General features: G+C 41.8%; 1 protein-coding gene across 2 annotated transcripts in view; it reads left to right on the top strand.

Annotated features, from left to right (window-relative positions):
- The window catches only part of GRIN3A (glutamate ionotropic receptor NMDA type subunit 3A), a 77889-nt gene that overhangs the window by 9875 nt on the left and 46546 nt on the right, over positions 1 to 21468 (top strand). The window lies entirely within an intron of this gene.

Consider the following 21468-nt stretch of genomic DNA (forward strand, 5'->3'; position numbering starts at 1 on the left):
TGTCACAAAATTCAGAAACAGGCACCATTTTCCTTTTCCTGCTACAATATCTTTATTACTTTTTCTTCACCAGCTTTCATCTGTGATGATAGCTTCCAAAGCCTATTTTACAATGTAGAAAGTATTTGAAATGCATTGTAAAAAAAACTATGGATATGCTGCACAGGCAGATTTTAAGCTCCTAGCATTTCCCTAAAGGCGTACTATTCCACTTTCAGCTTTTTTAAGAGTGTGAAGGAAACAATTGCCCATGCTGTTCATCAGACATTTTACTAGGCTTTCTAACTTAAGACAGAGTTAAAAGATGAGATAGATCTTTGAGTAAAAAACTGAGGTTTTAAAAATGAAGCTTTGCATTTGATGCAAGGAAAAAAATATTAGACATTGCAATTAATAGCCAAAAAGAGCAGCTGTATTATGCACTGGGCTCTCACAGCGTTGCTACTGATAAAGCAGTTACATTACACTCATCTTAATAGTGTACTCACTCAAACCAGCTTAAAAAGAATTTTTCTTGGTTTTTTCAAATCAGATGAAAAGTCAGTATTATGAGTTCACAGTTTGATAATTTTCTGGAGCTATGATGAAAGCATAATTATTTATCACTTCCTCAGCTTGTAAGCCTCACTCATATATATATCAGTTAAACAGCTCTTAGTAGGGGAACAGTTGTTTCTAAGAATTTACTGTACTCGACATAAGCATCAGAACGTGGGAAAAATAGATCTGGACATAACTTGGAGCTGATAGCTGCCCTCTCTAGAGTGTACTGGTGCTGTTCTAGCTAATAGCTTGGAGTTTTGCTCCTGCATTAGAAGGAGGGCAACAAGGTGAAACAGAGTGACTTGTATGGGCTTCCTCAACTTAAATTGCATGTGATAGGTGCTGAAATGTAGAGCTCTGATGGGACAAATACATGCCCAGTAACAGCCCTGAGGAAAACAGAGGTAAGCAGTTAAAGCAAAACACAATGGTGCTTTTGGTTTCAGCTTTGGGACATGAAAGCTTTGAATGTCATTACTGTGATAGCCAGACAGGATTTTCCAAGGGCTGTTTTTGAGTACAAAACCAAGCAGGGCTGTGAAGCAAGCAAGGTTCTGCTCTTCTTGTCACTCCTTCCTCCTCACTCATCCATCAGCACACAGCTGGCACTGGTGACACTTGGTGATGCTGGCTGGGGTGCCTCAGGACCCCAGAAGAAAGTGGTGTGCCCATGGGAGTTTGGTGCCCTAAGATCCCCACATCCCCCCTTGTTCCCAGTTTGGCAAAACCAGTTATACTGCCTGGTGTGGCAGGCCAACAATCCACAGTTGCTGCAAGACACCCAGAGGGGCAGCTCCTGCCAAACTCACTCTGGCATCAATAAAGTTGTCTGGTGCAGAGCTTCAAATACCTCATTTATGTTTTTCATGAGGCAGGGGATGCTAAGCTGTGCAGAAGACTTGGTAAAGTGGAGCTCAGGTGCTGCTTGAGTCTGAAGGGCGCAGAGAGGTTGGAAGGAGCAGTATTCCCCTTGCTGGTTTCCAGGCATGCTCAGGGTGTGAGTAGATGTGTCTGATCAGTGCAGCTGGCAGGCTCAGCTCAACTGGGTGTTTTTCTTGGAGTGAAAAATAGGGAGGCAGTGATCAAAGATGGCATCAGTGTTAATTTCCCAGGGATTCTGGAGAGAAAAAAACACCTATTAATCACGTCTTCGAAAGTTCTTATAAAATGTATTGGTATAGAAACGTGTTAGATAGACCAGTGTGGTTAACAATACCCTTGTGGCTTTTGATGAAGGAAGAATCCTGCATCAGCAGTCAGCCCTGGGAAGGCAAAATGATCATTATCCAGTCACCCTTATGATCATCCTTTTATACAGATTAATTATTTACTTACAGGGTAACAAATGTACACATGTTAATGAAAACCTGCTTTCTTCATTATTAGTCTTGTAAGATCTCTTCAGAGCACGTAGTTCTTCTACCAGTATTTATTTCACATTCATTATTTCACATTTTGTTTAATGTTATCTTTCCTTGTATAAACAGAAAATCCTCCAGCGCAGAATACTTGTGGGAAAGATCTCATATGAGGTCTTTTTTTGAGAGAGAGAGATGGGTGAGTGGTCTGTTTTGAATATTGATGCCCCAAATCCCCAGGAACCCTCAACTTTTACTCAGCTACACCATTTTCAAAAGCTACTCTTCCATTTTCATTGCACCTTGCTTCTTTCATCCTTTCTTCATCTTGCCCATTGGTCTTTGTTCTGAGGTTCTGTCTTCGACTGTAGGATAATGCAGTTCCTAAATTAACAGAGACTTGACTCCAGAAAAAGACTGCAATGCTCTATTGTGATGCGAATGATCAGCAACATGAATTGCTCATCACTCAGTGTTAATCACATTTTCTGAAGAGCACCAAAAATAAGGCACTTATTTATAAATAGCTCAGCCTGCTAGTTTCCAGTATCAGTACAGGCTAGGGGACAACCTGCTGGAGAGGAGCTCTGAGAAGGACCTGGGGGTCCTGGTGGATGACAGGTTGACCATGAGCCAGCAGTGTGCCCTGGTGGCCAAGAAAGCCAATGGGATCCTGGCATGCATTAAAAGGAGCGTTGCCAGCAGGTCAATGGAGGTGATCCTCCCCCTCTACTCTGCCCTGCTCAGGCCTCACCTGAGTACTGTGCACAGTTCTGGGCTCCCTGGTACAAAAAAGACAGTGATCTCCTGGAAAGAGTCCAGTGGAGGGCCACAAAGATGATACAGGGCCTGGAGCATCTTCCCTATGAAGAAAGGCTGAGAGACCTTTCAGCCTGGAGAAAAGAAGCCTGAGAGGGGATCTCATCAACATTTATAATTACCTGAGGTGTGGGAGACAGAGGGATTTGGCCAACCTCTTTTCAGTGGTTTGTGGGGAAAGGACAAGGGGTAATGGCCACAAGATGGAGCACAGGAAGTTCCACACCAACATGAGAAAGAATTTCTTCACAGTGAGAGTGACAGAGTACTGAAACAGGCTGCCCAGGGAGGTTGTGGAGTCTCCTTCTCTGGAGATATTCAAGGCCCGTCTGGACGCCTACCTGGGTCGCCTGCTCTAAGGAACCTGCTTAGGCAGGAGGGTTGGACCCGATGATCTTTTGAGGTCCCTTCCAACCGCTACAGTTCTGTGATTCTGTGATCTTCCCACCATTTTGACAGCGCATATAAATATGTAACATGCAGTTATGTGAAAGTTAGCTGTTCCACGATGTTCTCTGTGGGCATTCACAACCCATAGAGGTTCACATCAAAAGAATAAATTGCAAATTGAGACCTGTGGTGGGATGCAGCGTACCACATGATTAGCATAAGAAAGATTCCTTGCTTAGAGAACAGGAGCTTGTTGCCCAGATCATACTGCTCTTGTATTCCACCCCAGAAGTGTACTTTAAGTGAGAACTCACAGTGAATAATACATCTGATAATTACTGACAATTTTTCTGCATGAAAAACACCTGAAATTTCTGGAACAAGCATGAGCAACTAGGGCTAACTGCATCCTGGAGCTTCCAAAAATTTATGTAAAAACTTCCCTGGCTTTGAACTGGGACCAGTTTGAGTTATGGTTTTGGTTGCTTGGCTAAGCCACGTCATATTTTTTTTCTCTTCCAATCTGATGAACATGAGAATTGGAGACGTACATGGAAGCTGAAACTAGCAAATACTGCAAGCATACACTTCTGTTGTTCATTTTTTACAAACATCTGTCCTGGATTACTTAAATGTTCATGAAAAGCAAATGTTGAGTATGAGAACAGCTGAAATGAATAATTTCAGCTGTATACATTTGAGTATGTATGTGTTGTTTCTGATGCATTTGTCATTGTTAACAATATATATATATAATATATATATATTATATTATATATATATATAATATATTCAGACTTCCTGTTCTTTTAAGCATGGTGTGGCTTTGCTGTGGATGAGGAACTGGTCTAATAGGTCCATGGCTTGCTACTGTGATACTTAAACTATATTCACATGGGAGCTTAACACTGCTATCATCTTTAACCTTTAATTCTACCTTACTTGAACTTATTTTCACCAGAGATTCCACCCCCTTTACTTAAAATTCTATAGAAAGCCATTTTCTGAGTAAGATCAAGGATAATTCAGACAATTCATCTTTTTCTGGACCCTACTTATTCCAGCATTATAAGAGCAAAAGCATGTCTTCCAAGAGCTATACAAAATTATTGCAATCTTATTAGAGAATAACAAGCAGAAAAATGGCTTCTTGTTGTTGTTAAGAGGGAGAGAAATGAGAATTCAGTCTGATCATTGAACAGAGGACTCAAATGGAGATTTCAGTCTTCTCCAACGGAGACTTAAAAATCTGTAGGAAAATACAATGGACTAAGGACAGGAGTAGTTACTGGTCTGCCCGTCTGGGACCAGAGAGGGCTGGCTGAACTTCCTTGCTTTGTCAGGGGTCTCCTCTTGGAGGTTAGTAGTTCTGCAGGCTTGTCAAAAGCAGCAGCAGCCAGTTGCCTGCCTGCAAATGGAGCACCAAGTCTGCAAGTGCCTTTGGCCCCAGCATTGCATAACCATGACATGGTCTCTGCTGGAGCGGTAGTATGCTACGTCCTTCCTTCTGAAGAGTGTGAGCGGCGTGGGAAGGAAGAAACAGCCAGCCCTGCATGTCCAGGACTGCATCAGGAGTGAGCAGCGCTTCTCGTTGCATGGAGTGGGACAGGAGAAGACCAGCGTTGTCCACTGCGGGGACAAGTCCTGTTTCCTTTGCCAGGAGTACAGAGGGTGCTCTTCCTACAACCTTCACACCGCCTTGCCCAGTGCTCCCCACCCCTGGCTTAACAGTCTGGAGGTGTTTACAAAATCTCATGTCGGTTTAAGTGTGGTCTCCAAACAAACATTGTTTACCTTCCTTTTCTTTCAGGAAAAGAGCTCCAAAGCAAACCTTTCACTGAAGATGGTGCTTTCTATGAGTGTCTCTCTCTTCCTGTGTTCTCACAGCTGGCTGACCGTTTCGCTCGGATTTATTAATAATACATCCTGGTGTTCTGTGTGGTACCACCAAGGGTTTTAAGCAGGGAATTTTACAGAATATTTCAGCTCCCTTGCTCAAAAGGGGCAGTGCAGCCTCCATGTCGATGCAAAATATCAAAATTCAGAGCTTGCATTTTTTTGACCTTCTGTAGCTCCATTCCAGGTCACTGAAATGTGTAGAAGCATAGTTTATCCTTTGAAAAACTGACCCAAACTTGCATTCAAGTGCTAGTGTCACAAAAGCACAGAGAGAATCTGATATGGGGAAAGGGAAGGATAAAATATGTTCCAATTTCTCCAGGATATACACTGTTTCTGTGATTTTTATTATAGGTTCTCTCCCCCTGAAGCACCATCATTTCCTGCAGAGAGCGCGCAGCTTTGATTGCATGTTCTTGTCAAACCCATAAGAGCAGTGCTCTGTCATTCCTTCCTTTCAGGTTGTCTGGGGGAATTAGGTACTCCTCTACAGCACTTGCAGTTGTTAAAAACAACTTTAGAGAGTTAAAAACACTGAGCCAAAAAGCACCAACATGGATTCCTGGCCCCCAGGTGTGGTTCACCAGGTTGCGCAGAGCCATTGTGGATTATTTGCATGGATATGAACGGACACAAGCATTTTGCTGAGATTAGTGAGACATGACACTTTTGTATTTTATCACAACTGCTTATCCATCCCAGGGTGTGCTTCATTTTCACTGGTTCTTATCCTCTCCTTTAGGAGGATACAATCACCCACTCAAGAAGCAGAAATAGTACATGACTAACTATGTCATGGAACAAATGATTAGCACTAAGTAGTTTGTGCTAGCTGTTTGCAAACAATCCACATGCTGACAATTATACTGAGGCAATTTTGTGAATACCTAACTCCATGCATTTTGCATAGCTCAGGATGGGCTCCCAGATCATTAAATCTGTAACTTTTGCCTCATTTGATAAACTCACAAACTCTGGCAGCGCGAGGCGGGACCGCAATGCTGTCCATGGCCCTGTGTTGTCGAGGGTGGTGGGAAGGATGGTGGCTCCAGCCGGAGAGGTGCCACTCATGCTCACGACGAGCCACAGCTGCGGTGCCCTGAGGGTTTACAAGCCATCAAGTGCAGGGGAGGGCAGCCGCATGCAGGTAGATTCACAAATACAGACATTGTGTTTCCAGATGTGCAATTATGCAAACCAGGATGCTGACTTGCCCCAGCTGTGCCCAGCCCACACCCAGAGATCCCCGTCTGGCTGCTGGCATGCATTTGTTGGGTTCATTATAGCAGGAGATGAGGGCCAGCATGTCACCCACCTGCTGACGTCACGGTAAAAGAGCTGACCTAATGAGTGCCTAGCCTTGATGCAAGACTTTTTTTAGAGCTGAGCAGTGAGGGTGAAGGCGTCTTGTATGTCAGTAGGCAGCTCAGCGCTGGCAGGAGTTTATTGATTCCTATGGTGCAGAGTATTTGAGAGTGTTTTGTTTCACAGAAATGTGTAGCCTTCCTAGATCCTAAAGCACAAAGCTCTTAAAAAATAAATTAAATACCCAATGTGCTTGGGTAATAGGAGCTTTTCAGTGAGTGGAACGGTTTTCAGCTGTCACAGGGTTGTGCAAACCTCACATAATCTCAGGGAGGAGATGCATTATTTTGTAGGAGGGGAATGTTGAGGTAGTGGAAGTTTAAAGGAGTTGCCACAGAGAAGGTCAAGTCAGTATAGAAGAGAAAACTGGATTTGTAAAGATCTTTCCCCTCATGCCCACACTGTAAAGTGTTCTACCCATCAATAACATCCAGCCTGCTAAATGGCTGCTGTTAGTTTCATTACCTTCTCATAAACAAAGCCAACCCCAGTAACCTGCCGCAACATTTCCTTCCTTTTCTCCCTCAAGGAACATAAAATAGCAGTACAAAGAAGTTTTTTGCATAAATAGGATGTCCATCTTTGCTTACAATGAAGGCAATTTGATATTTAATTCCATCACAATGCTCTGCCCAGTTGGTCCTTACTACTTCTTTTTCTGTAAGAGTAAAAAGTATATTGAATAATTTCTCTATCATCACAGGTTTTGCTAGTAAGAGCAGTACTCTGAATTATTGCTATCGATATGCTATTAGGTATTTTCGTTAACAAGGGAAGAAAGATCTAGTATTTCTTTGGCACTGTATGTATTTCCTTTTTTTTTCATTTTTTTTTCCCCTGACTCTGTGCAATGTAATAGCATGCATTTGGGTGGATATTTCAAAGGAAGGGGGAAGCTGCAGGTAACTCCATCTCCATGAGATTTCCTAGCCCTCACTCCCGGGGCAGCTGTGGCATTCTGCTACAATAGCAGAAAGGGACCTACAGGGCAAAACTGATGAGCTTATTCTGACAACATAATGCTGGAGCTAACTCCTCTTTCATGGGCAGAGCCACACTACAAGAGACATGGCCAGTGCCAGCATCTTGTGATCCGTGCTAGCTGCTCTCAAGTGATGGTGGCAGACAGCAGTACAAGTCCTCAGTACAGCCCGATGGTCCTGTCAAGCACAGTGTGCTGTTTTTCCCAATGTCTGCAGTCATATATTTATCTTGAGTCTATGCCAACTATCACATGCCAATGCATATGAATGGGTACCTTGCTTCAAATCTAGAAAGCATCAATTGCCATTGCTCCTCTGAGTTCAGACTCAGTGGCCAGTGCAAAGGAGGGATAAATAGGTATCATTCATATTTTACAGTGACTTACAATTTCCATGCCATCACTTTATCGTTGGACTGAATGTCCATGATAGGTGCAAGATAAAAGAAAACATGGTAGCTAATGCAAATATTTGTGCCCAGTAGAGAGATGATGGTACTGCGTATTTTTTGTCAAGTGTTTAAGTGAGTCACAAAATGAAGCTGTAAATGTCCACCCGATGGTCTTGCTCTTTATACATCGAGGGCTGAAGCAGTCACGGGGGGTGACTAGAAGTATTCTCCCAACCCCCACCACAGTACCACCTGTAAACCATGTCTGTTCTGTGCACTGTCTATTACCTTAAGGTCTGGCTTCTTCATTGTGTACATGAGACTCTGTTGGAACACAATGGATTATCAGTAACTTGTTTACCCACTTAGAACTAATTAAGAAACTGCAGAATACTAAGCTTGCAGGCATCAGGTCCCAATGAGGCAAACATCATTGGGTCAATAAAAAAGACAGACCAGCACGCTGTGAGTAGTGTAATGGTGCAAATGTCCAAATTATTTAACAGTAACCCATAAAGTGAATGGATGCTTGTTCCTGCACACATTGTTTTATCTTTGGAGGCAGCTGTGTCTAGCATGGGAATGAATAGGAGTTTTGAGCCCTAGATTCTGCTTCTGGCAAAATCTTGGTATATCCTCTAAGACAAAGTGCTTGCTTACAAAGGGAACATGAGGCAGGGCAGGGGTTTCAGACCAGATTGCCCAGTTTCCGTATTCGACACCCATCCAGGTCTTATGTCTCCGGTTCCTCCTGCTCTCCCTCTGAGCTTGGTAGCAGCACGTCGCACAGCCCATCGCATGCTCATGTGGGTGGCTGCAAAGTGTGTGGTTGGAAGCTCAAACACTTCTGCCTTTGGTGGAAGGGGCACTCTGGATCACAGGATCACGCCTTACATTTCTGCTGCATGCCCAGGAGAGAGATTGGCAGTGTGTGATGAAACTTCCAAACTGTATTACGGTTGTGTTGTGGTTTTGTTGGTGGTGGGTATTGTTGTTGCCTGTTGTTGTTTATGACAGTGAATCCAGGATTGGGAAGGAAAAACAGGGAGCAGTGACTGAAAATTGAAAGTGAATGTAAGTTACTAGGCCTTGCGGCATTTCCAAAACTCGCATTCGTCTCCTATTGAAGGCTCATAAATCTGCAGCCTGCAAGCTAACAAGCATCCCGCCTCCCAGTTTATTCATTTTATCCTCCTGAAGTAATTGCTGGCACTGGCTGGCACGTCACACTCCACTGTTGCTGGCTGTCTCCTGCCCAGGAGGGTGGCCTCCACGGAACCGGACAAGGCCTCCATGGGGAACTGAAGCCTCTGGTAGGGCCTCCAGCCAGTCTCCAGACAGACCTCAGCTACCATCTAAGGGGAGCCTGGCCCCAGGTGGCCTCCTCAGCCTCAGCCCCACCCCCACCAGGAGGGCCACAGCCCCCAGGGCAGGGCAGCGGGAAATACCCTGAGGCGGGAGGAAGCCCTCAGGGCTGCCCATTTGGAAAATAAATGTAAAAATTGGCAGTATTTGTTTTTAAAAGAGGTGCTCTGCTGGAGTTTCTGTCTCCTCACGCCTTTCCCCTAAGTGGCAATTATAACTGTTAGTGATTTCCCAGCTTTCTAATTCCTAATTTCTAATTTCCCAGCTTTCTAAATCCTTGGTGTATTAAATAGGAAACCTCAAGCGGAGATACTTTAATGCTATTCCTGATTTTTAGCCAAGCAAGTACACACAGAATTCACCTTAGAGCCATGATTTAGATGTCTGGTCTCAGAAGGATGAACTACTAACTTAATCTGCCCTGTCCTCATTGATAAGAGTTAAGAGATCAGTCTTTGCAAGCTTAATTCCCAGCTTTCTTTCATACAAAAAAAAATCAATATAGAGTAAAATGTACCTGTAGGTGAAATTAATCTTGTGCGACATGCCCAGAATAAGGCTCAGCAAACAAGGATGCAGTGATGAGCTGGTGCTGGCTTTCTGAGGAGCAGGACACAGATCAGCATTCATTTCTCCCACTGTACCTTGCCATAGAGAGCTGTTATTTCGGTAACTGCATGCTCACACCCCACAGGCACTTCTCCAGCACATAGGGGCGTTTGAAGATGTGTATGCTAACTTAGTGGCTAGTGACTGTGCTCGAGGAGCACAGCGCCCTGCGCCCTGCATCACTTCATGGTATGGTCTCGGGAAGAACAGGAAAGGCTTTTTGGTTGAATTGCCACCTCCTTCCCCGTTTGTCCCCAGGATCAAATGGCCTAGTTTCACTCTGCTGGGCTGCAAACACCGGATAGCACTGCACAGACTGTTGGCAGGCACATAGTCATTTGTAAAAATAACGAGACATGGGACAGAGCTTCTGCAAGTACAGGGAATGAAAATGCACGGGGTGAGTTGAAGACACATTTAAGCCAGGCTGGAATTGGACCAGTGGGTGAAAAAAGTGCTCCAGATTTTGTTCCTTGCTGCAGGTGTTAGTGGTGAATAAAATCTAACTGGATAAAGTGCTGTGTGGGTACACGGGTATATAACCACAAGGACAATAGCAGCTTTTATAGAACAGGATCAAACTTCTTTTACCTTCATAACCTGAATCAATCTTCTATTTACTCACTTTACATTCTACATTTTCTCCTGGATTCATTTCTTTTTGTTTGGACAGAATTTTGCTCACGTCTTAAAAGTTAGGTGTACTGGGTCTGGCTGGGATGTTAACTTTCCCTGCAGCAGCCCATACAGTGCTGCGCTCTGCACTTGTAGCTAGAACAGCAGTGGTATCACACCAGTGTTGTGTCTGCTGCTGAGAAGTGCTGGCACAGCATCAGGACTCTCTCTGACCCTCCTAGGGGGTGGGCAAAAAGTGAGAAAGAAACATCAGCAGGGCAGCTGACCTAAACCAACCAAAGGGATATTCCATACCATATGATGTCACACTCAGCAATAAAAGGTGGAAAAAGGAAGAAGACGGGAGGGGTGGGCTCTCATTGTGAAAATGTCTGTCCTCCTCCTGAACACCGGCTACGTGCATTGAGGCCCTGCTTCAAGGACGTGGTCAAGCATCGCTCATTTGTGGGAAGTAGAGAGTAATTTATTTCCTCTGCACTTCCACATAGCCTTTACTTGTTTTGTTTAGTTATTCCCTTTCCCCCTCCCTCTTCCCCTTTCCCTTTTTTTCCCTTTAGTTGAATTGTTTAATTAATAATAATATTTCCTTAATTATATATATATATATATATTTTTTTTCCCCTCTTTAATTAAATCATCCTTATCTCAACCCGTGAGTTGTTCTTTCCTTTACTTCTTCCCCTCCTCATCTGAGGAGGGGGAGTGAGAGAGCGGTTGTGGTGTTCAACTGCCTAGCACGGTAAAACCACCACATTAGGTCTAATTGAAAGTGTACTCATAGCCTCTAGTGCTTGTGAAAAAGCAGCATTTTCTAGTGATGGTCTGCAACAGGTCCATTGTGCTGATGGCAAGGTAGGAGCTGTTGTAACAGAGCCAGGATGGTAATGCCATTGCAAAAGCTCTTTATACAGAGGGGCTCAGCAGGGTTGACTTGCCAAGGAGGCTAGTAGAGAACAATGCTTGGCAATGTGCACTGTAATTACAGCTTGGGTTGCCAAATTCTCTGTAACTCTTTGCATTGTATTAATAGTAGTCTTCAAGAGTGAGGCATCAGAGCAAACACTGCATGCAGTTAGCACGAGCTATGGAAATATGTTCAATATGCAAAGCCAAGAATGTAGTGTTAGTCCTAGTTAATGTCCTAGCAGTCTAATCAAAGTAGTGTTACTGGTCACACAACAATGATACTAACACTTAGAGACAAAATATCCAAATATTACAGCTCATTTTCAGCAACAACATCAGTGGAATTATCATGCACGCACTTCTCTTTTCTCAGGTGTTAGTCTCACCTTTCCATGCATCTCTGGGATCCTAGGTCAACATCACAGACCTCCTTTAGGGAGTCAGAGCAAGAGTGCCTTCTGAGGGGCAGTTTAATTGGTGTAATGGAAAGTAGCATGTGTTCAGCGATCTATGAAGGGAGGAGTATTATGTTGATGGTTGGAGTTTGTTTGTCCCCTGAGTTTACTTTTGGTCATTTCTGTATGTTTGCTAATGCTGTCTGCATATCTTCCGTACTTAGTTGACAATTTCTCATTCATTTGCACTTCCATCTTTTATATGCATTTGTGGTATATGGGACATAAAACATGTTGGATACTTATTTGCTCTCCCTAAAACCAATTTTTCTCAGCTCACAAAGTTGCAGTCTCTTATTGACTGGTAACTGACCATTGGTGAGTGGTGATTTTTAGCTCTGGCACCTCTTGTGCCATCCTGTGCTTTCAGTGTCAAGACTTGTGCTGTCATCTTGTGATAATACTTATGTGGGTCCTTGATACAAGCCCTCCTGTGTGTTTTTGTTTGTTTGTTTGTTTTTTCAGTGGCCTTTGAGCTGCGACTTCTTGATAAGTTAACTACCATTTTATTACTGCAGCGAGATGACATCTACCTGACTCTTTTATCTAAGGTTGTTAGAAATCACTCTAAAATATAGTAATAGTAAGAAGAGTTCTTCCGTTCAAAGATGGACATGGAGTGCTCTGATAGCCACCTAAAATATTACCTTCAAGCTAAGACAGCAGCACTGGTGTGTTAGGAGAATTGCTTTACAGCAACAGAGACTTCTGTTGCATCTCAGATGTTAGGAGGGACAGGATGGAGGAGGCAGATCTGTAACTTTGCAACCCCAAAGTGCTTACGTTGTCCTCTCCCATGTGCTGCCATGGTTTTGAGTCTACTACTGCTGGCTGCATTGCAGCTTTCTCTGTTCACTACCAGAAACCTGCTACTTCTTTCACTACCAGAGACCAGCTATTCCAGCTGCACCCTGAGAGCAGGATCTGGTGGTGTGGTGCTTAGGTTGCCCTTGCCCTCTATGCAGACCCACTAGATCCAGCAAGACCTCTGCAGTTAGAGGTTTGCTTTGGCGTCACTTTAACACAGAGACCTAACACTATGACTAATGACAGAATCATAGAATGACTTGGGTTTGAAGGGCCTTAAAGATCACCCACTTACAACCCCCCTGCAGTGGGAAGGGATGCCACCCACTAGATGAGGTTGCTGAGGGCCTCTTCCAGCCTGGTCTTAAACACCTCCAGGGATGGGGCATCCACAGCTTCTCTGGGCAATAACTGATGTGTGAAAAACACCAGAGTCTGTGATTGCATCACTCAACTGAGGAACACACAGACACTGTTAGACATTCTGCTGAAGAGCTATGAGTTGATTGTATGTCCTTGAATTATGTACCTTTAAAGGAAGAATTAAATTCTACTAAGTGTTGTTTTCCAACCATCCATGCTTGCAGTGGTGTTCACATGAACCCTCAAAAGATATGCTTCTGTGGAACTGTCCCTGTACTTTGCATCCGTTGCAAGAATGGAAGGACTTGTGATTGGTCTTTTTGTGTGTAGCATAAACACCAGATGAGAAATCCTGCTCATGGACATGACGGTCTAGGTGAGGTCAGCTGTAAGAAAGTGTCTTACTGGGAAATTGCATTGTAAAGGAAGCCTGAGGCAGACCTGGTGAATATCTTATTGTGCCTGATGGTATGTGTGTGCTTTGGTGCAACAACCTGATTCTGTAATGGTGTTGAGCTTCTAGAAAATAATGCCGCGCAGTAATGATTTGTCTGTTTTGGCTAATACATGCATTTAATATCACCTGGCATGGTTTATACAAGTGTTTACAATGGCTTTGCAGACACGGACTACAAGTCACATCTTCCCACAAAAAGGAGGATTCCTCATGTAACTGTTGATATAAGAAAAGAACAAATAATTATTTACAAATGTAATGAATTAATGGCTGGGTTAAGAGCAAGTAGTAATAATTTGTATTCCCTACAAATAGTGTATTCTTTAAAAGCAAGAAAATAGCTCCCACTTTTATATCTCCCATTTACAGTACGATGGCACTTGGGAGCCAGAGCCACTCACAAACAAGGACCAGGCCAACTCTTTCTCCCATGCAAAGCACACCACAGAGTTTCTCTAGAGCATTGCATTTAATGATGGAAAAAAGCCTGTTATGGAGAATTAACGCAACTTCCCCTGATCTATTTGTGTTAGCAATCATCTGTCTGCTAACTGTAAAGAGACATATTAGGGAAGGAAAAACTGGTTTGGGTCTTAGCACCTGTATGCAATACTCTTTGTTGAACTTTATGTTTTTGGTTTTTTTTCATTTTTTTTCCCTGAAGCAAAGAACACCTTGAAGTTTTTGAAGTAATATTACTTATGATAATTTATAAGTGGCTATGAAGATAAATGATGGGCCTTACTTTCCATGAACAGCTGAATGTTCATATTTTATACTGCCTGTTTGACCTTGTAGAGAACTGTATATATTAGGATTAGATTGGAGTATTTGTATGTAGCCATTAGAGATGTTAAGCAACCCAAAGTCATGACTGTCTGGTCTAAGTAGAGGAATCATTCTGAGGACAAACTAAGTCAAGCCTTAAATTAATCTAACTGTTGCGGGTTTGTGTGTTGTTTCTTGTTAAATCAACAGTTGTTGCCTTGTCAGGATCTGTTGATAAGCGTTGCCTGGACAGATGCCAGGCTTTTTTTGCTGCAAGAATCAGAACAGCTTTTGCTAGTTTAAGAAGGATTTTCTCTCTCAGAAACTTTAAAACTGTTTGCAAAAAATAGCCTCTAATTTTGGGATCTACTGTGTTTCAAATGATGCTATATTATGAGGTGTATATGTGAAGGCAGAAGATACGCAAAACATGAAAAAAAGAGGAATTAGTAAAGTCATCCTCCTCTTCGTGGGTCAACACAGGAGAAATTAATTTGCTTGTTAGAGGCTTGTTCTAAAACTGATTAATAGTCCTAATCATCTGTGTATGGGATTTTCTTCCCTAGAGAACCAAAAGATGGGACTATTCTGCTTTTTAAGTAGAAGAAGACACTGGTATTTTTAATCATACTGATGCTGCTTAAGCAGATGTTTAAGTGCTTTTCTGGATGAAGGCCTAGAAGCTGAATCTAATGGTTAGTGATGTCTGTGACAAGCCTTTGGGGTTTAGCTGGGTCTGGAAGAAAGCCTGGAAGCAGCATTATACCAGAGCCCAGTACCCTGTGCTCTTCACAGAGGAGCAGTGGATGTGTGCCTGCCCTGCCCACCACTCTTGGCTCTGCAGGAGCTGCGCTGGAGGGGAAAGAAATAACTGCCCTGAGGCTGAGCTCTGGTGGGAGACCTTCTTTCCACCTGTGGAAAACACTGCAGCTGAACAGAAGAACGGATTTTGAGGAAAAAGTCTGGATGTTGCACACATGACTGTGAGAACCTGTAGATGTGTGACTGACTTCTGGGCCATAGTCCCATAGTCTCCATCTCGGGCAGAACAGGTTTCTTACTGCCCTGACTTTGCAGCACAGCAGTGGACTTGCTGGAGCACACCTTTCATCTCTCCCCAGTGCTACAAATCCAGATGCACAGAGGAAGAACACACAACCAGGGCCATCCCAACAAGAAATCAAGACTTGGTTGTGTGCAAAGGGCTTGGTCTCCCATTAGTCCTTGGAGCTCTCTTGACCCTTCAGCACAAGCACAGCATTTGAGCTCTTTAGGCTAATGACTGAGGCAGGGAAATCAATTTTCTTTGCGTGGAAGATATGGAGAGCTTTAAGCTTCCCATCTCAGTGGTTGTGGGGTGAGACGATCAGTGACTCTGGTGAAGGGAGAGGAAGTGTTCCCACTCTCCTGATTCCCCACCACTCCTCCAAGTGGACCACACAGAAGTGGTACAATGGGCAGCTCAGTGGCAGGTTGGGCAGGCTGGCAGGACCTCGCCATCTACAGTGCTTCCTGCACCCTGCCAACACAAAATCCTCTGTGAAACATTGCAGTTTCAGCAGATAGGTGGATATCAAAGGAAAAAATTATATATATTTCATAGCATTTTTCATTATGGCTGTCCTAGTTTTAGCTAGGAGAGAGTTAATTTTCCTCCCAGAAGCTGGTAGAGTGCTATGTTTTGGATTTAGGATGAGACTAATGTTGATAACACACTGATGTTTTACTTCTTGCAGAGCAGTGCTTACACTAAGCCAAGGACTTTTCAGCTTCTCGCTCTGTCCTGCCAGCGGGCAGGCTAGGGGTGCAGCAAGAGCTGGGAGGGGACAGACCCAGGACAGCTGACCCAAACTGGCCAAAGGGGTATTCCATACCATCTGATGTCATGCTGAACAATATATAGGGGTGGCTAGCTGGGGGGAGGGAGGGCCGGCTGCTCGGGGTTGGGCTGGGCATCGGTCAGCGGGTGGTGAGCAATTGCATTGTGCATCACTTGTTTTGTACATATTATTATTATTATTTTTCTGTCCCCAAAAAATGTCTCTATCTCAAACCCATAGGTTTCATTTTTTTCTCGTTTCTCTCCCCCATCCCAGAGAGGGAGGGGGGAGGGTGAGCAAACGGCTGTGTGGTGTTTAGCTGCTGGCCGGGTTAAACCACAACAATGGCATGAAAGGAAAAGTAAGAGGTCGTCACTTAGCGTCTAGGGAACTGGGTTTTAAGCCTAAACTTTATAATTTCAGCCGTGGAATAAAGATCTCCCTGGGTTTTAAGGCTGCAGCATCAGTTTGCTCACTGCTGCCATTTAGCTCTGTAAAGGCGAGTCCCCACAGCTGCACTGAAAGCCAGAAAGCTTTTTTTCTTCCTTCAGCAGAACTTTCTCTGATGTAACTATATATCCTGTTGTCTCTTTTTTGTTTCTTATCATAAATAAATATTTTAGTACTATCATTGCACCTGAGTGGGGAACAATATTGTTAGTGTATTACTTACTTTTAAACAGTTGGCAAAAATACTCACATACATGCTTTTAGCTTTGCTAATGAATCTATCATAATGTCAAATAAAATACTGCCACCATGCCTAGTTAGCATTACTGTTTTGGACGAAGAGATAAATGGTCAGATTCTTCAGGGTACAGTTTAGCTCCAGGCATTGGTTGTGTTCACAAGATTTGCAATGGCTAAGAACAGTTCTACAGACCACCAAAACAGAGCCTTGGAAAGCAATGCATTAATGAAATGCAAATCATGTTTCAGTTGTTAAATGAACCTACTATCTAAGGTATCTCAGGCAATGAAACTAAAAACTGTTCTGGTTGAGATACAGAAAGCAAGTAAGTAGCTACTGTCTCTTCTGATGTAGGAAAGTGGAACACATCAGACCATGTAAAGTTTTATATTCTGTGAAAAGCTTGATCCAAACAAAGCCCACTGAAAGTCAGTGGAAAGTCTGTTGGTATCCGATGCAAAGGCAATTAGTCAGAAATTAAGGATTCTAGGCCTGTTCCTTACCCAGTAAAAACTGAAGGCAAGTTCATCATGGCTGGTTTATAAAACAGAAACTAATGATGTCCAGCAAGAAATTAAGTCTTCATAAACACAGATAATGTTTTTGCTAGTGAGGCTATGCAAATGCAAATATATTATTAAAAATAAAATCACAATTAACATTATTCAAATAAGTTTTAATTCTCTGCATAATTTAGAGAAAAACTGATGCAAGCCATAACCTTTAATGACAGCTTAAAGTCAGATTTAAGCAAAGCAATTGATTTTCTATACAAAATTTCATTGACAGTTTGACTGAAGTAGTCATACTTTAATAATTTCCAAAGTCAAGTAATAAAGGTGTCTGCCTAAGAACTTTGATAATGATGGATGGGCATGGTTCAATACACCGATATTATCTCATAAATCTTCTTTTTCAGGATAATTACAAAGTTATACACATCTAAACTATCATTTAAGTTGTCAAAACCCTTTGCAATGAAACTATGTGGTTTCTGGGATTGGTACTGAATCACTGAATAAACAATTTCTTGAAGTTCTTCATTAAAAAGCAATAATTGTTTATTTGTTAGAACAATGAATTGACAAAAATACATAAAAGAATTAAGAACACTGCCATATCAAAGTTTGTATCCTTACATCCTGATTTTGTGTAATTTTTTCAGGCCTCATATGTTCAATTGCATCCTACAAATGAAAAATAAACCTTTCAAAATAATCTTAAAAGGTTGTTAATTCCATACCTCTCTGTATAAACCAGTAAAAACAACCTAAGCTCTCAAGAGCTGGCAAGAGAGAGTTCTTGTCTGAACTGTGAAACCAGCATTGCTGATATGAGTTTTCCTGTGCTGAATCCCAGTACAAAACAGACATTAATTAACTGCTCGTATGACAAAATTGCCTCTTCCTTCCCAAAGTCTACAGGGGTGTTTGGATGGTGGGTTGAGGATTGGCTGAAGGTTAAGCAAAAGACAGATACCTACTAGATGAATATTATGCATATCATTGTATCAGAAGAGTTCTGAAGATGAATTTGCAGTCAGTTCCCTTCAAACTACCATCTGCTTCCAGAATATTAAATGAAGAAAAGATAGATAGTGTGTTTGGTAGGGCTGAAAGTTGACCAAGCATGTTAACAAGGAATTTTGCAATTTATAAATCATTGTGATGAATGCTAATGTAGATGTACCTGTTGCCTTTAGAAAGTGCCAACTGAAACATGGATGGTTTAACATTAAGAACTAGTTTTTGAAGCACGTTCAGCCTAAAACAGTTTAACCTAAATCCATCTCTATTCAATGAAGAAGCAGTGTCTCAATACATGAACAGTCTGTTGGACTACCTTGGCACACCTAACTATTTTGCACATAAGAATGGGACCAGCATGAAAGCTCTTCAGGACTAAACCTGTAGCTGCCGTACTAGGTAGTGAGTCCTTTTCACACCTGAGACTACACACAAGTCTGATGGAAACTGTCATCATCTGGACAGCTGAGTAAAATTAAATCCAGTTTTTCAGCCCCAAAGGAGACTTTCCCATTCTCTGGGTTATGTGTCATTTTGTTTGCTGTAGGTGCAGTGTGATGTCCAGTGACCCTGAGGTGTAATCCGTACCTTTTGTATGTGTTTTTCATATGTCTTTTTTGTATGTCTTTCAAAGTGTTTTAATACTAGAAGAACTGTGCTATGTTCAAGAAGTCTTGCATAGTGTGAAACCTAGTGCATAAGCACTGGGCTTACCATAGTGCAGATAGGCCTTCGAAGATACGAACCTGCTGGATAAGATGGAGCACCATTTCTCATGCAGTCTTACCCATACTGCCAACTGTGAGTGATCCCCAAAACGTGTTGCAACCCACAGTGCCAGTGCATGGCATCAGAGCTAATTGCCATGGCCCAAAACACGACCAGGAACAAAGTAAGCAGGGCAAATGTTCATGTTTGTTTTGTAGGGTGGCTTTATTCAGCAGTATAGACGCAGACATTCTTGCTAAATTCTGTCAGTCATCAGTACAGGGCTGTTTTTCTGCATCCATTAGATTTTTTTTTCTTTTCCACCTGCACCTGTATTATAATAGCTATACAACTACACTTGGGATGATAGGATTCTGAATATACGAGAGAAATTTGATCTTAATAGTACAAGTATGGTCTGGTTGTGTGCTGTCTATGTTCTGTTAAAATGTTCTACTTACATAGAATAACTCATTTCTTAACTAACAAATTAACCATGCCAATACACTTGCAAAGTTTTCTTGGTTGAAGGCAGATAATTTTGTAAAAAATATTAATACTTTTACTTGATTGTGGGCAGAGAGGACAAAAGGAAAACTCCTTCTATTCCCTTCTATTTCAAGTGAGAGACAAACTAGAGTTAATATGCTATATTATCTCATAACCTTAGCCAAAAAAATATTATCTTAAATGTGTTTTCAGAGACTATTTTATTCAAATCAGCTTCCCAAATCCAGATATGATGCACAAAGCTTTTTTTTTTTTTTGAATTAATCATGTATTTTAATTAATAAGCAATTTTTTCCAGCATAGAACTCAGAGAGTCTGCACAGTTTAGCTTCTTGTGCGTTCAGTAACTTGTCCTTGATCAAAGAATCAATCCTCTTGCATCTTATTGGCAGTACATGATGTGCATTGATAGTGGACCGTGATCTATTTAATTAGCTTATTCGTGCGTCTGTGTAAAAACAGGCCACAGATACCAAAACCAAGACATAACAAAAGAGCTGAGTGAATCTTCAATTACAGTATTCTCTCTATCAAGCTCTGAATTTAAATTATGGGCTCTGGAAAACAGATGATGTATTCTCATAGCTACAAATTAACACAGTGAAAGCTTGTTGCTTATAAATGCTGTTTAGCTCTTTAGTTCATTGTTTTCTTGTATTTTTGTTTTTTCTCATTCACCTCTTGCATCTATATCAGAGAGCCTGGATTTTATTTCAGTAAATTTTGAGTTATTCCTAATGACATTTCTAAGATCCAACCAAACTGGCGTCTGTAATGATAAAATTCTATCAAAATCAAAATGACAGCTTTTTATACTAGCTTTAAACAGAGTAAAGGTCTGATCCCACTTATACATAATACAAGTTAACTTCTTAAAATGTAAGAGAATGAAGAACAGACCTGAAGTGTGTTTAATAACTTGAGAATGGATAGAAAGATGATAAAACACAGGAGCCTGTATACGGTAGCATATGATTTGAGGGAGCATGAATACTGACAAATGTTTAAGCCATAACAAAGATCTCACAAGCAAATAAAATACGGAAGCTGATTTTATAACTCAGTTTTGTTGTTGTTTGTTTCTTGAACAGTCTCATGGCTGGAATCAAATGCCAAAGTAAGTTGGAATAAAGTTTTAGTAAAGCTACACTATGGACTGTCAAGTTCTCAGCTGAAACCAAGCAAAGTAACGCATATATGCTAAATGAAGGCCTGACAGAAGCATTTTGGTAAAGGAGAAAATAATTTCATGTCAGAAATTGTTTGGCTCCCTTCATTTATTCTTGCTTATTAAATCTTCAGATAAAATTTAATTTTATTTTGGGGGTCAGGAAAGGGGGAGGAGTAAGAGTAAGGGAAAAAGTGTTAATGGATGAAATAATAAGCAAGGAGGAAATACTCAAGAGAGCAGATTAATGAACCTCATGTCCTTTTTCTTTTCTCTTTTCCTGGAAGACATACAGCTGAAAGCAATGATGTTGGGAAATGTAAGCAGCTAAGTTCTGTGGTATTATCAACAATATGGAAAAAATTGGTATGGAATAGTTATTTATCGAATATTTCCCAGCTCAGAAATCATGGAGCCTGAATGTCTTAGCCTCTTGTGCATTCACTAGGTTGTCTTTTACCAAAGAATCAATCTTCTCATGTTTTATTGGTAGTACATGATGTGCATTGATTGTAGGCTGTGATCTGTTTAATTGGCTTACTCATGTCTGTGTTTGAAATGTCCCCAAATACCAAAAATAAGAAAGAGATAACTAAAAGAACAGGGAGTTTATTTTTACTTAACTCCATCCGTCTTTAAGTTAACTCCGTCCCAGCCAGACCCAGTGCAACTTTTTAACAAAGCACTTGGCAGCATCCATGAAATCAAAATATTAACACCATGACTGAATGCAAACAATAAGGGCATACCTTCTCATATGTCCAATCAGGAGACCATGGAATTCGTCAACTGAGAATACCAAGAAATCCAAAAATGGATTTAAAGAAATACAGATTATTGATTGGAAGAAATTCTAGGTTGGATATTAGGAGAAATTTCTTTACTGAAAGGATTGTGTGGCATTGGAATAGTCTGTCCAGGTAAACGGTTG

Source organism: Oxyura jamaicensis, chromosome Z (genome assembly GCF_011077185.1).
Source record: "Oxyura jamaicensis isolate SHBP4307 breed ruddy duck chromosome Z, BPBGC_Ojam_1.0, whole genome shotgun sequence".
Lineage (NCBI taxonomy): Eukaryota > Metazoa > Chordata > Aves > Anseriformes > Anatidae > Oxyura > Oxyura jamaicensis.